The sequence below is a fragment of the Miscanthus floridulus genome, chromosome 8 (assembly GCF_019320115.1).
Source record: "Miscanthus floridulus cultivar M001 chromosome 8, ASM1932011v1, whole genome shotgun sequence".
In the NCBI taxonomy this organism is placed as follows: domain Eukaryota; kingdom Viridiplantae; phylum Streptophyta; class Magnoliopsida; order Poales; family Poaceae; genus Miscanthus; species Miscanthus floridulus.
Window position 1 is genome coordinate 201,378,314 of NC_089587.1, and position 14,758 is coordinate 201,393,071.

Genomic DNA, 14,758 nt, shown 5'->3' on the forward strand with positions numbered 1-14,758 from the left:
TCGGCCTTCCTGTCTGCTTCGGCACCCCCTCCAACTACCACAAGGAAGTCCTCACCTTCGAGGTAGTCGGGTTCGGGGGAGCCTACCACGCCATCCTGGGGCGGCCGTGCTATGCCAAGTTCATGGCAGTGCCCAACTATACCTACCTCAAGCTCAAGATGCCAGGCCCTAGCGGTGTCATCACGATTGAGTCCACGTACGAACATGCATACGACTGCGACGTTGAATGCATCGAGTACGCCGAGGCTCTTGCGGAGGCCGAGACCCTCATCGCCCACCTCGACCAACTCAGCAGCGAGGTGCCTGACTCCAAGCGTCGCGCGGGGGCATTTGAGCCCGCGGAAACCATCAAACTCATCCCGGTTGACCCTGCCTGCCCCGACGACCGAGCGCTGAGGATCAGCGCCACCCTCGACATCAAATAGGAAGCCATGCTCGTCGACTTTCTCCATGCGAACACCGACATATTCGCATGGAGTCCCTCGGACATGCCGGGCATACCAAGGGAGGTCGCCGAGCACACCCTGGACATCCGAGCCGGATCTAGACCTGCGAGACAACGCCTGCGCCGCTTCGACGAGGAAAAGCATAGGGCCATCGGTGAGGAGATACAGAAACTCTTGGCAGTCGGGTTCATCAAGGAAGTGTCCCACCTAGAGTGGTTGGCTAACCCCGTGTTAGTCAAGAAGAAAGATGGGAAATGGAGGATGTGTGTAGACTACACCGGTTTGAACAAAGCCTGTCCAAAGGTCCCCTTCCCATTACCCCGAATCGATCAAATCATTGATTCCACTGCAGGGTGTGAGACCCTGTCTTTCCTTGATGTGTACTCTGGTTACCATCAAATCAAGATGAAAGAGTCCGACCAGCTCGTGACTTCTTTCATCACACCATTCGGCATGTACTGCTACGTAACGATGCCCTTCGGCCTCAGAAACGTAGGTGCCATGTACCAGCAGTGCATGACCCAGGTCTTTGGCGACAACATTGGGCGGACCATCGAGGCCTACGTAGACGACATTATGGTCAAGACCAGAAACGCCGAGGATCTCATCAACGACTTGAGGATAACCTTCAAATGCCTTAGAGAGAAAGGCATCAAGCTCAATCCCGAGAAGTGTGTGTTCGGGGTCCCCCGAGGCATGCTCTTGGGTTTCATAGTCTCAGAACGCGGCATTGAAGCCAACCCAGAGAAGGTCTCGGCCATAACCGGCATGGGACCAATCAGAGACCTCAAGGGAGTGCAGAGGGTCATGGGATGTCTTGCGGCCCTGAGCCGCTTCATCTCACGCCTCGGCAAAAAAGGTTTGCCTCTGTACCGACTCTTGAGAAAATCCGAGCATTTTTCTTGGACCCTCGAGGCCGAAGAAGCCCTCGACAGACTCAAGACGCTGCTCACACATCCTCCCATCCTGGTACCCCCGACCAGGGATGAGGCCCTCTTACTCTATGTTGTCGCAACGACCCAGGTGGTCAGCGCTGCCGTAGTAGTAGAGAGGTAGGAAGAGGGGCATGCTCTGCCCACCCAACGTCCTGTTTATTTCATCAACGAGGTGCTCTCCGAGACCAAAGCACGCTACCCCCACATCCAGAAGCCGATCTACGCCGTGGTCCTGGCCCAGCGCAAATTGCGTCACTACTTCGAGTCGCATCCAGTGACTGTGGTATCATCTTTCCCCCTGGGCGAGATAGTTCATAACCAGGAGGCCTCGGGCAGGATAGCCAAGTGGGCCGTCGAGCTTATGGGGGAAACCTTGACCTTTGCACCTCGAAAAGCGATCAAGTCTCAGGTCTTGGTCGATTTCGTGGCTGAATGGACAGACACCCAATTGCCACTGGCTCAAACTCAGACGGAGTGCTGGACCCTGTACTTCGACGGATCCCTGATGAAAACCGGGGCAGGCACGGGTCTGCTGTTCATCTCGCCCCTCGGAGTACACATGCGCTACATGGTGCGGCTCCATTTCGCCGCCTCCAACAACGTGGCAGAGTACGAGGCCCTCATCAACGGCTTGCAAGTCGCCATCGAACTTGGGGCACGGCGCCTCGACGTTCGAGCCAATTCGCGGCTCGTCATAGATCAAGTGATGAAGGAATCGAATTGCCTCGACCCCAAAATGGAGGCTTACTGCAAGTTGGTACGACGCCTAGAAGACAAGTTCGACGGTCTAGAACTAAATCACGTCGTGCGGAAGCACAACGAGGCCACCGACGAGCTGGCAAAGATGGCGTCGGCACGGGCCCCGGTCCCCCCGAATGTCTTCGTCAGAGACCTCCACAAACCTTCCATTTGCTACACCTCGACAACAGAGGAGGGCCCACCTATGAAACCCATGGCAAAGCCCGATGCCCCCTCCACTGCCAAGACCCCCTCGACCAAGCTTGAGGTCATGGAGGTCAACACCGAGCCTCCGCAGACTGATCAGGACGTGGATTGGCGAGTCCCGTTCCTCGATTGGCTTGATCGGGGGGAGCTCCCTGACGACAGAACCAAAGTGCGATGGCTTGCGCACTGAGCCAAGACCTACGCCCTCTACAATGACGAATTGCATAGGCGAAGTCCCTCAGGTGTCCTCCAACGATGTATCAGTTCCGAGGTGGGCCAAGCCCTACTTTGGGACTTACACGCAGGCGCCTACGGGCACCATGCGGCGCCTCGGATGCTCGTAGGGAACGCTTTCCGCCAAGGGTTCTACTGGCCGACGGCGGTCGTCGATGCTACCAAGCTAGTACGCTCCTACGAAGGATGCCAGTACTATACTCGGCAGACACATCTCCCGGCCTTGGCCCCGCAAACCATCCCCATCACATGGCCGTTCGCCGTGTGGGGGCTCGACATGGTCGGGCCTCTACAAAAGGCCATCGGGGGCTATACCCATCTACTGGTATCAATCGACAAGTTCTCCAAATGGATCGAGGCTCATCCAATCAATCGAATCAAATCCAAGCAGGCGGTGCTATTCTTCACTGACATTATCCACAGATTTGGGGTCCCCAACACCATCATCACCGACAACGGGACACAGTTCACCGACAAAAAGTTCCTGACATTTTGCGACGACCACCACATCCGTGTGGCCTGGTCGGCCATAGGACACCCAAGGACCAATGACCAAGTAGAGTGTGCCAACGGCATGATCCTACAAGGCCTCAAACCAAGAATTCATAACCGGTTGAAAAAGTTTGGCAAGAAATGGGTCGCCGAACTCCCGTTGGTCATCTGGAGCCTAAGGAACACTCCAAGCCGAGCCACGGGGTTCACGCCTTTCTTCCTAGTCTATGGGGCTGAGGCCATCCTCCCCATCGACTTGGAATATGGTTCCCTGAGGCTACAAGCCTATAACGAACAAAGTAACCGCACCACCCGAGAGGACGCCCTCGATCAACTGGAGGAAGCCCGAGATGTCGCGCTACTACACTCGGCCAAATATCAGCAGAGCCTACGGCGCTATCAGGCTCGGCGTGTCCGAGGCCGGGACTTGAAGGTAGGCGACCTGGTATTGAGGCTAGCACAGAGCAACAAGGGCCGCCACAAGCTGACCCCGCCAAGGGAAGGACCATACATCATCGCCCAAGTACTGAAGCCCGGGACCTACAAGCTGGCCAATGAGAAGGGCGAAGTCTTCACCAACGCTTGGAACATAGAACAGCTACGTCGCTTTTATCCCTAAATTTCCAAGCCTTATATATGGCGTTTCTTGAAATACAATTAAAAAGCGTTCTTTAGTTGGTCTAATTTTTCGAGAAACCCCCCGAGCCCATCGTAGGTCTCGGCAACTCGATAACACGGCAAGGGAGACTTGGCTCTGCCTCGGCAAAACCAAGCCTCCCTCAGGGGCTAAATGGGGGACTCCCCCCTAGGTCCCATGCACCATTCTTCAGTTGTTTTTCGCAAAAATTCCTACACCAAGACTCTAGCAGGCTCTGACGAATCAGTTGTAAAGACTCCTTGGACCAAGGTCTATTTCCTAAGCAAGAGGCCGGTAGAGCCGCGAGACGGCCTACGCCTCCGGGCTACGGCACTCCCTCACTACCTCTCGCCCAAGGGACGGCTTAGGCCCCAACGGCGTGTTTTTCAAATGAAATCTGATCAGAAGCAACAGAGGGCAGAGGCTCGGAAACATAAGAAAAAACAACTAAGAAACACAAATACTTCAGAAATAAAGGCCTCGACGGCCACAAGCGTTATGATACAAAAATAACTCCTACTCTATTTTTACATAAAGCCCCTAGGGCCCAGATCAAGGCTCAAAGCCCTCAACACCGGCGGGTGGTAGGGGAGGAACCACCTCCTCTTCAAAGAGCATCGCCAGCGCCATGCCAGGGCCTTCCACCGCCTCCATCAGCTTCATGACCACCGCGTCCGCCTCCTCGTCATCATCAGGCAGGACATACCCATTGCTGATGGCCGGGAGGTCGACGCCGACGTAGTGAGAAGAGATGACGGCCAGCGCGCGCTTGACACCCGTGTGCAGCGCTCCTCGGAGTCGCTCGCGCATCTGGTTGCTCAGTGCGATCAAACGGCTCCCCAGGGAGCTACCTGACTAAACCCCTTCAACCTCCAAGGCCTCGCAGGCGGAAAGGGCAGCACGCTTCAGCGCCTCGTGCTCCCCGATCTCGGTCTCGAGCACCGTCTACACCGCGCTGGAAGCCTCGGCGGCACGAGTAACCTCCGCCTCTGACTCTACACCGCGGAAAATTAAATAAGGTTGAGCGAGAGAGAAAACAAGGGAGCTAGGGGCGGAAACCCACGGAACTCACCCTTGGCCTTCAGCTCCCAGCGTCGGGTCTTGACCTGACAGGCCTCGGTCTTCTCCTTCCAACGCAGGGCCTCGACACGGGAAGCCTCGGCCTCCTCCTTCAAGCGTTGGGCCTCGATCCGAGAAGCCTTGGCCGCCCTGGAAGCCTCGCTCCCCAGCTCTGCGTCACACAAGGGAGTTAGGGGGCGAACACAAGAAAAGGAAAACAAAATAAGGGACTAGAACTCACCCTCGACCGTCCCCCTCCAAATTACAGCCTCGGTCCGCGAGGCCTCAGCTGCAGCAAGGGCCTCGTCCAAGGCACCTTTCGTCAGCTGGTGCGCCCTCTGTTCCGCCCCCAGCTGCCCCGCGTGAGCCGCGGCCGAGGCCGTAGCTTCAACGGCTCGGCCCCTAAAGGCATCCCGGTCGCTGACTGTGCAGGTGAGCTCCTCCTCCAACTCCTTAACCCGCGCCACCAGAGGGGCGAGTTGCGCCTGGGCCATGGCCGCCTCGACCTTCGCGTCGGCACAATGAAGGCGGAGGTCCTCTACCTCCGCGCTCCGCGCCGACAGGAGCTCGTTGGCACCGGCAAGAAGACCCTTCTGCTGCTGAAGCTAGTCCCAGACGCCCCTCTCCCGCCGAAGAAAGACCGACTTCCCAAGGGACCGAGTCTCGAGCTCCTGGGGAAGCAGAACGGGGGTCATTGATTGTAACAAAACCAGAAAAGGACAACATCGCGCGAGAAACGAAAACGCGAACCTGGGCGACTCCGGGCAGGTCGTCGGCCACCACGGACAGGGCCATCCGTAGCGACCGCTCCGCCAGCTGGCGGTATTGCTCGAAGGTGCCCCAGCGCCCGCCCTCGGCCGCATCCTCAAGGGCGAACAGGGGCTCCCCCTCAGGGTCGTCCCGGCTCCGCCACAGTACCCGCGGGTGATCCCACCCGCAAGGCTCGGGTCGCACCCGCACGAGGGCCGAGCCCCCCTCGCCCAAGATCGGCATAGGCTGTTCCACGGCACCGGCATCCTCGGCGTCGACCACCTCCCGCACCCAGGAAGTATCGTCGGAGGAGATCGGATAGACCTCCGTCTCCCGGGCGCTCTCTCGCAACAACGGCGGCCCCTGAACCAAGGGCACCACCAAGGCCTCCGCCGCCTTCATCTCCGCCTCCTGGATGGACGGCATCGCCACCATCACGATGGCCTCGACGGTCTCGGGGGCTTCGGCCTCCACCATCGTGGCCTTGGTAGACGCAGAGACACCAACCGTAGCCACTGTAGTCTCGACGGTCGTGGGCGCTGTGGCCTCCGTCGCCTTAGCCTCGGAGACCCCGGGAGCCTCGATAACCAAGGGCACGCCGGCCCCATCCGACTCGTGAGCCCTGCCCCCACGAGGCGGAAGCGCTCCCTCCCTCGACTGTGTAGGGGCCGCCTCGGCAACCCCTCCTTGGGTGGCCGGCCCCCTTGGGTCGACCCTCGCCGACGCCGCGCCGCGTTGGATGGCGGCTTGTGCCTCCGCCACCTAGTGGGCGGAGGAGCCGGGGCTCGCCTTAAGCGCCTTAAGGGGCGCCAAGGGAAGGTCGTCCGCAGGCCGCTTCCGACTAAGGAAAATTAACCTACAGGGTCAGCGCGAGACCAAGAAAGCGAACGAAAGGCACTATGACCCTGCCAAAAATGCACTTACTTTGAACGGGGCGGCAACCGCTTCGCCACGGCAAACCTCATCCGCAACGGCGGAGGCGGCGGCAGAGGCGTCGCCTCCGTATCCATCGGCGCCGACCGGTCCTCAGCAGACCCCGGCGCCCCTTCGGTCCTCTGCAGGGGCGGTGGCATCGCCTCCACCGCCACCTGCTCCACCACGGCCGCCGAGTCTACCGGGCTGATGGCGCATTTGCCTAACGCCCATGCCTCGGGCGTGTCGGCCTCGGCCCCGGAGCGGGCAACCGCCGGCCCTGGGTCTGCTTCTCCTTCCCCTCCCGGGGGTGCCGGGCTGCTTGCCGACACCCCGGGCGCCACCTCCACAACGTTAGGAAGGTGGTCCAGGGGACCTCGCCCTCCCTCGCCCTTGTCGTTCCCGTCCGAGGCCTCCGTCGACAATGACGTCGACGGGGATTCCTCCAACGCGAGACCATCCTTCCGTTGTTGACGGCGGCGCTTATCCAGCTCCTCGCGCACGAGGATGTGCTTCGTGTGCTTCACCGCCTTGGCGTCCTTTTGCCTCTTCTGCGCATCGGCATGAGCGCGGTTGATCGCCCGTCGTCCCGCGTCCTCGGGAACGGGTGGCGGAGAGGAGCGCACGTCCCTCATCCCCTGAAGGAACGACAAACACACAGGAGGGAACAAGGGGTAAGGGGAGACTGAGGAGGTTCAGAGGCTACAGCAGCACACGACTTACCAGCGATAGGAACCCCCGCGACGGCCGCATCACGATAGGGGTCAAGTTGCCACCCCTCAGCTTCGCCTCTACCGTCTCCCCCACCTGACAAAGAATTTCCTCGTCGGAAAGGGCGGAGGAGGACATCCGGGTGCCCTCAATGGGCTCACCCGGCTTCATCTCGAATAGCCGCCGCCGCCGAGCCATCAGCGGCAGCACCCTCCGGCGGTGGAAGGCGGCCACGACCACAGCCACAGTGAGGCCATGGCCCCGCAGCCTCGCCAGCCCCTCCAGGAGCGGCTCCAGCTTGGGCTGGTCGACCTTCGGGACACCCCACTTCCATTTCTCTGGGCAACTCCCCACAATCCGCCTAGTGTAGGGGGAAGCCCTTCGTCGTCGTTGCGGAGGTAAAACCAACTCGTGTACCACCGGCGGTTGGAGGACGTGAGTTGGGCCGGGATGTAGAGGTGCAGGCGGTCCTGACGCACTTGGAGAGTGCAGCCTCCGGCCCTCGCCACCTTCCTCTTCCCCGACGTACCCGTCGGCTTGGTAGTATGTCCCGCCCGGAACAGATGGAGCCACAACTCCCAATGGGGAGCGATCCCTAAATACCCCTCGTAGACGGCAACAAAGATAGCCGCCTAAGCGATGGAGTTGGGATTAAAATTGTGGAGCTCCATGCCGTAGTAGTGCGGGAGCGCCCGCATGAACCGGTCCGCCGGGAGGCCGAGGCCGCGCTCGTGGAAGGAGACGAAGCTTATGATGTAGCCGTCACGAGGCCTCAGCTCCGGCTCGCCGTACGGAGCAATCCACTCTGGCCTAGTAGGGTCTGTCACCGGGCGGAGGAGCCTACCGTCGACAAGCGACTGGAGCATCTCCTCGGTGACGTCCGACGGATCCCAGGGGTCCCTCGACAACAACGATGTTGCCGGCCATGGGTGCGATGGAGGAATCAGGTGCGGCGGTGAGTTTTTTCTCTCCCTCCCACGCTCTCGCTTTTTTCTCGCTTTCTCCCTAGGCTCGCTCTTCTCTCCTTCCCGGCACCCGCTGCTCTAGCGACGGCTTGACGGAGGCGGTGCTAATTCAGGCAAGGTAAGACGAGGAGGAGCGAGACTCCTCGGGTATTTATGCAGGGAGGAGGCGAAACGAATGGACGATGAAATCGGGGAGGTTTTCCCCCCGTCCGGCGTAGTTAACCACGAGCCGATTTCGCCGGCCCACGCGCCCACGTCTCCCGCATTAAATGCGAGGACAGTTACGTCCCATCCACCATGTCACGCTCGGCCACTACGGCAGCAGGCATCGTTTCGACTCCCCATGAAACCACCTCAAAAGGCGCGCCGCCCGTGCCGAGCCAATAGAGAAGATATTCCCTGCGGCCTATTCCTTTCGTATGAAGGAACCGGGCTCCGAACCTATTACGATCCAGGGGTTCGAAGGCTGGGCCCCAAAGGGTTTCGACAGCCGCCCCAGGATAACAGAGTCAGGGACGACCACGGGCGAGCCCATACGGGGCCGAGGCCCAAGCAAGCGAAATGCTTGGGACGCCCAAAGTTGTGTCCGAGACCGGAGGAAAGTCTCCGAATGGGATCCCACCGTAGGGAGGCACCGAGCCACCGAGGCCCAGCGAACGGCCTTGGCACCCACTAGAGACATCCTCTGGTACTCTTGGAGTGTGTCTCTGGACCGCTAGCCGTCCCCTAGTGAACGGGGTTCGGGCCTCCACTCGGACTACCCGATAACAGCTCACCGGAAGTGCCACCGCTCATGCCCACCGAGGGTAGCGAGGCACATTCCACCCCTCCTTCTGAGCGAAAAGGAAGCGTGAGGGTCGTACAAAAAGTCAGGGGAACCCCCGATGGCCTTCTCATTTTATGCAGAGGCTAGGGGGCTCTTCCTACAACCTTGCCGAGACCCAGCGACCCCAGCTCACACTCAAAGGGGCTCGGCAAAACAAATCCTCCTTCCGAGCGAAAAGGAAGTGTGAGGGTCGTACAAAAAGATAGGGGAGCTCCTGACGGCCCTCTCACCCTGTGCAGAAGCTAGGGGGCTCTTCCTGCAAATACACCGAGGCCCCACAACTTGGGCTCGCGCCCAAAAGGGGGCTCGGCAAACAAACCCTCACGCGCGAGGGGCGTATAAAAAGTCAGGGGAACTCCCGACGGCCCTCTCGCTCCGCGCAGAGGCTAGGGGCTCTTCCTGCAACCTTGTCGAGACCAGAATGGGCTTGGCAAACAAACCCTCCGTCCGAACGAAAAGGATATGTGAGGGGCGGATGAAAAAGTCAGGGGACCCCCGACCGCCCTCTTGCTCTAGGCAGAGGCTCGGGGGCTCCTCTTGCATCCGAAGACCAAGACAAACGGTCCAAGCCCACGCTAGAGGTTTCATTGCAAAACACGATAAAGGGCACCGAGCCCGTTACGGTCCAGGGGTTCGAAGGCTGGGCCTCCAAGAGGTTTCGACAGCCGCCCCAGGGCAATAGAGTTAGGGACGACTTCGGGGCGAGCCTACGAATGGCCCAGGCCTGAGCGAATAGTCGCTTGGGGCGTCCTAAGTCGTGTCCGAGACCGGCAGGGAAGTATCCGAATGGGATCCCACCGTAGGGAGGCACCGAGCCACTGAGGCCCAGCGAACGGCCTCGGCACCCACTAGAGAAACCCTCTGGTACTCTTGGAGTGTGTCTCTGGACCGCTAGCCGTCCCCTAGCGAACGGGGCTCGGGCCTCCACTCGGACCACCCGATAACAGCTCACCGGAAGTGTCCACGCTCGTGCCCATCGAGGGTAGCCTGGCACATTCCACCCCTCCTTCTGAGCGAAAGGAAGCGTGAGGGTCATACCCAAAGTCAAGGGAGCCCCTGACGAACCTCTCGCTCTGTGCGGAGGCTAGAGGACTTTTTCATGCAGCCTCGCCGAGACCCCCGCAACCCAAACTTGCGCTTAGGGCTCGGCAAATGCAATAAGAACTACTCGTTCAAACATGAAAATAAAAAAGCCCCTGGAGGAGTAACTCCACTCCTTCAGGGCCTCGGGGGCTACACCCGGCGGGTGCGCTTGCGCGCACCCACCGGAACCTCAAGATACAAAACCCAATTCCTACGGGAGCGGGTATGAACCAAGCCTAGGCAAACCCTCAGGGAGAGTGCACGCACTCCCCCGAAGGCTCGGGGGCTACTGTCGAGTACCTTAGAATGGGGTACCCCAAGCAAATGTCAAATGGGTCGCTAAAGTCCCATCTAAAAAATAAAGCTAGAAGGTAAGCCGTGGGCCCCTCACCCGCCACGACCGAGCCCACTGGGTCCTCCTCCTCCTCGCCCCGAGCCTCGAGCAGGAGGTCTCGGCATCCTAACACAAATTCCGCCTCGCGCGAGGCTCTCCAGGGAAGGCCTCGGCAGGGAACGCCGTCTCCGCCTCGCCCGAGGCTCTCCACGGAAGGTCTCAGTAGGGGGTGCATTCTCCATATCGCGCGAGGCCTCTCGCAGCACGCCTCGGCAAGGAATCCGATCTCTGTCTCGCGCGAGGCCTCATTCTCCGTGTCGCTCAAGCCCGGCTCGTCCGCAGCCCGTCGCCCCCCGCCTCGACCGACCCTCCAGACAGCACGTCATGTCTCATTAATGCTTCAACCACTCCCGCAATCTCAGCCGGATGATGGCTCAACGCCGTAGAATGGCCGACGGGACCCGAGCTCGCATCAGCGCCATACCGGCCGGGACAGGGCACGGCGGGGATTACCGGCCACTGTGTCCTAACGCTATGTCCACGATCAGCGCCATACCGGCTGGGACAGGGTACGGCGGGAATTACCGGCCACTGTGTCCTAACACTGTGCCCACGATCCACCGCCCACTCGAGGCCTCGGCACTATACACCAAGGTCTCGGCTATCTTGGGGTTCGTGCCTGCCGAGACCCCTCCACTGTGGTGCAGCCTCGGCACCGACCAAGTCTCGGCCTCGCGCACAGTCCATCCACAGTGGCTTGCACAATCACCGCCGCACCCACTCCGAGGCAGTCCCGGGGCTCCCACGACGCACAGGATCAGATGGGACGACCACGCCGCCCTAGTGCTCCGAGGATGGACCACTCCGATGACCACGCTGCCACAGGAACAGGCTGCAGGGCCCGGACACGCCGCCTCTGTTCACACGACACCGCATAGTTAGCTCCTGTACCGTCCTTGTTCTCCCTTCAGGCTATAAAAGGAGAGGACTTGGGCCGTTTTAAAAAACGAAGGAGAACACCTGGTAACACACACACACGCACATCCCTGCCGCCTGAGAACAACGCCTCAAGTGGCCCGCACGACACCTTGCCGAGACTTGGGACCAGCTCCCTCTCTCCCTTAGCTTGTAACCCCCTACTACGAGCACTTCGGTGCAACGAATACAAGATCGACCTCTCGGACTGGACGTAGGGCCTCGATTGCCTGAACTAGTATAAACCTTATGTCTCTTTGCATCACCATCCGGAATTGGGAGCACGCAGAACAAATTCACTGGTTGGTTGAGGACCCCTCGGTCCGAAACACCGACAATTTGTACATACGCTGTGTACAAGAATCTATGCTTTTCAGAGAATCTATGCTTTTCAGAGAATAAACATAGACTTTTCAGATACACGGACATCATCGAATTATCACATCACTAATATAGACCTCTCAGCTGCAAGGACAACATGCAAGGAAGCACAACTAAACTCTATCTCCACCATCCATCTTATGACTGTTTGATCCAAGGGCTGAGGTAAAGCGGCACACGGATCGCTGACATGGCACATTGACAGGCCTCTATTCCTCCTCTCGACCTATAAATAACCACTCACTCCCTCTCATTCACACAAACAATAAGGAAGAAGAACACTCCTCAGCATTTGCTTTCGTTGTAGTACCAATGTCTGGAGGGTCATCCAGAGGGAGAGGAAAGGGGAAGAAAACTACCTAGGGGTGGGAGGGTCCTCTTGGTCCCGATTTCTTTGAGGAAGCTCTTTATGAGAGGTTCCCAGTTGAGAGCAAAAGTGATTTCACCAAAGAGGCACCACTGATAGGATATGATGAAAGGAAAGAAGAGTGGCCAAAATGCATGCATGGTGAGGACTGCCTAGTGCAGATGTTCACCGAGGGAATAGATGGAGGTCGTCGTTTCTTCAAATGCCCACGAGCATGGGTAATTTCTATTACTATTTGTTTCTTCAATATATTTGTCTTGTATATCACTTACACGACATACTTTTTGTAGTCTTCCTTGACCGAAGAAAACTGTGGGTTCAGTAGGTGGGTCGATCCTCGACCTATTTATCCGCATGCGGAGTACATCTACTACCTACAAGACCGTATCTTCGATCTAGAAAGGGAAGTTAGCAGCGGTTATAAGGACGACGAACAGGACGACAACAACAATGGTGCCGATTCACAGGAGGCACTCTGCAATGATCCATATTGCACCTGCCCTAACCACAAGAAAAAGGGGTCTCCCCCATCACCCCCGCCACCACCACCACCAACAACGGGAGGCTACTATGGAGAAGGTGCAACACAATTTGCTATGTGACCACACTACTAGGATGACTTTATGTTTTTCTTGTGGAGAATCCCAGGTTTAATTATCTAAGGCATGTTAGGTTTAATTACCGAAGGCATGGTTTAATTACCTAAGGCATGTTAGGTTTAGTCAAAGAAAACTATGTACCCAGGTTTGGTACCTGTAGTCACATGCCATTTAATGTGTTTCGTGTGTTGATTTCTATAATGTCGTATGTCGTTAACTGTTTTTTGCAGCACATGTTCAAATGGAAATAAGTATGTATCATTAAGCGGAATATTATGACCATTGATAATGAAAACAACCACATAATGAAAAGTTCGATACTATGTCACATTACACAACATATTAATAGTATAACTAAGTGCCGACAGTAGACAAAGGGGCAAATGCACTTCCAAATCCTCAATCTGAAACGTACTGAGTAAGCAACTCATCATCCGAGTACCAGTCCTCTACTACAACCCTGTTGCTATGGCTAGGCTCAACTGCGTTGCTCTGACCTGCCTGTCGCTTGTAGTAAGCGGCCTCCGCTTCGTCTGCGGCCGCTGCGGCCTGAGTGAAGAACGCGTCGTCATCCTCCTCTGCCTGTAAGCCCGCCTCTGCTAGAGCAATGAGCTCGCTCAGTTTGCCAGTGTTGTCGTCAGCCTCCTGCGCCTGAATGCCCGCCTCTGCTAGAGAGATGAGCTCGCTCAGTCTGCTTGTGTCGTCCTCAGCCTCCTATGCCTGTATACCCGCCTCTGCTAAAGCAATGAGCTCACTCAGTCTGCCAGTGTCGTCCTCATCCTCGTCTCCATCATCACACAGCACAATCGGTGATTGAACGGTGTGAGCAGCTTGTGATCTATGGGCATCTAACTTCTTCTCCTCATATCTTGCATGAGCCACCTCTGCAGCATGTTCCCCGCTGCAACCAATCCCTTGATGTATAAAATGCAATCAGTTAGCAACTCGATAATATTACATTTAAAACCAGGCAACGAAAAAAGGTTTTCAAGCACTCACTGGCACATAATGTAGCAACATGCTCGTCCAAGACCTGCATCTGTACTCTTGTCTCCTCCCTTGCCTCATTCCTTGCCCTCTCCTCCTCTAACGCCGTCCGCCTCTCCAATCCCCATTTGTTAAGCCCAACATCGATCGGGTTACAAATACCGCGCTGTCTAGCAAACTCACACATCTTTTCTTTGTGATGTTTAACGAATAGGTTGACGTAGTCAGGTCCATATCCCCTCTTCCGTGCAATTACTTGCCTCTTCTTCAGTTCATCCAAGAACTTAGCTTGACCATCATAACATTCCCAACTGCATTTCCTAGTGCTCTGTTCAAAACAAATATTATATCATATATGTATTAGGAAAACAAACAAAATACGATTTCATGTTTACCAGAAATATAACGAACCTCATCATACTCAATCATATGGCCGCAATAATGACCTATTCCAAGCTCCGAAGGGACTAGGCCATAGTTGGATTTTACACCACATTCGCACATGACAGGAGGTGCTTTGTAGATTACCCGTTCTTTCTTCTTTTCCTTAACCCTCCGCGGTTCTTCCGGCCATTGGTTCTTAGGACCATACAACCACTCCTTGAAACGACACTTCGCCATTGAATACACCTAAATAATGAGACATTAGTACATAAACACATATAGCTCAAGATTTTAACACATACACTTTGCACTTACTTCATGCTTGTTTGGACACACAAACTCCAACGTATTCTCAGGGTTTATCACAGCTCGATCTTCGCAATCGCACAGAGGAGGTTCCTCTAGTCGTCTAACTGCGGCTAGGTGCTTCTCCTTAGCCGTCATTGCCGGAGGGTTAGGGGGGGTGGAACCCACCGCTTGAAGTGCTCACGTGGATGTCTTCCTCTAAACCAATCGTCGAAAAAGAGGTACCTAGGATCAAACTTTTCTGCACCATCGATCCACTGAAAGAAAAAGCACCTCTCATGGTCCTACACAACAAGATTCCAATAATATATTAGTACCATACTTAAACAAATAAAGAAAAAGGATAGTACAAATAATTTCTTACATTAAACCGACTACATGTGTAGAAGCAACGCGCGGCTGTGTTCGGATGTTTCGATTGAAAAACATG

At 56.7% G+C, this 14,758-nt stretch overlaps 1 long non-coding RNA gene across 1 annotated transcript; it reads right to left on the reverse strand.

Annotated features, from left to right (window-relative positions):
- Positions 1-13,586: 13,586 nt before the first annotated feature.
- Positions 13,587-14,394, reverse strand: LOC136474584 (uncharacterized). Its single transcript, XR_010762963.1, has 3 exons — positions 14,338-14,394; positions 14,050-14,268; positions 13,587-13,966 (listed from the first exon to the last, which is right to left on the reverse strand). It is a non-coding gene; the product is annotated as an uncharacterized lncRNA (long non-coding RNA).
- Between the last annotated feature and the right edge of the window lie 364 nt (positions 14,395-14,758).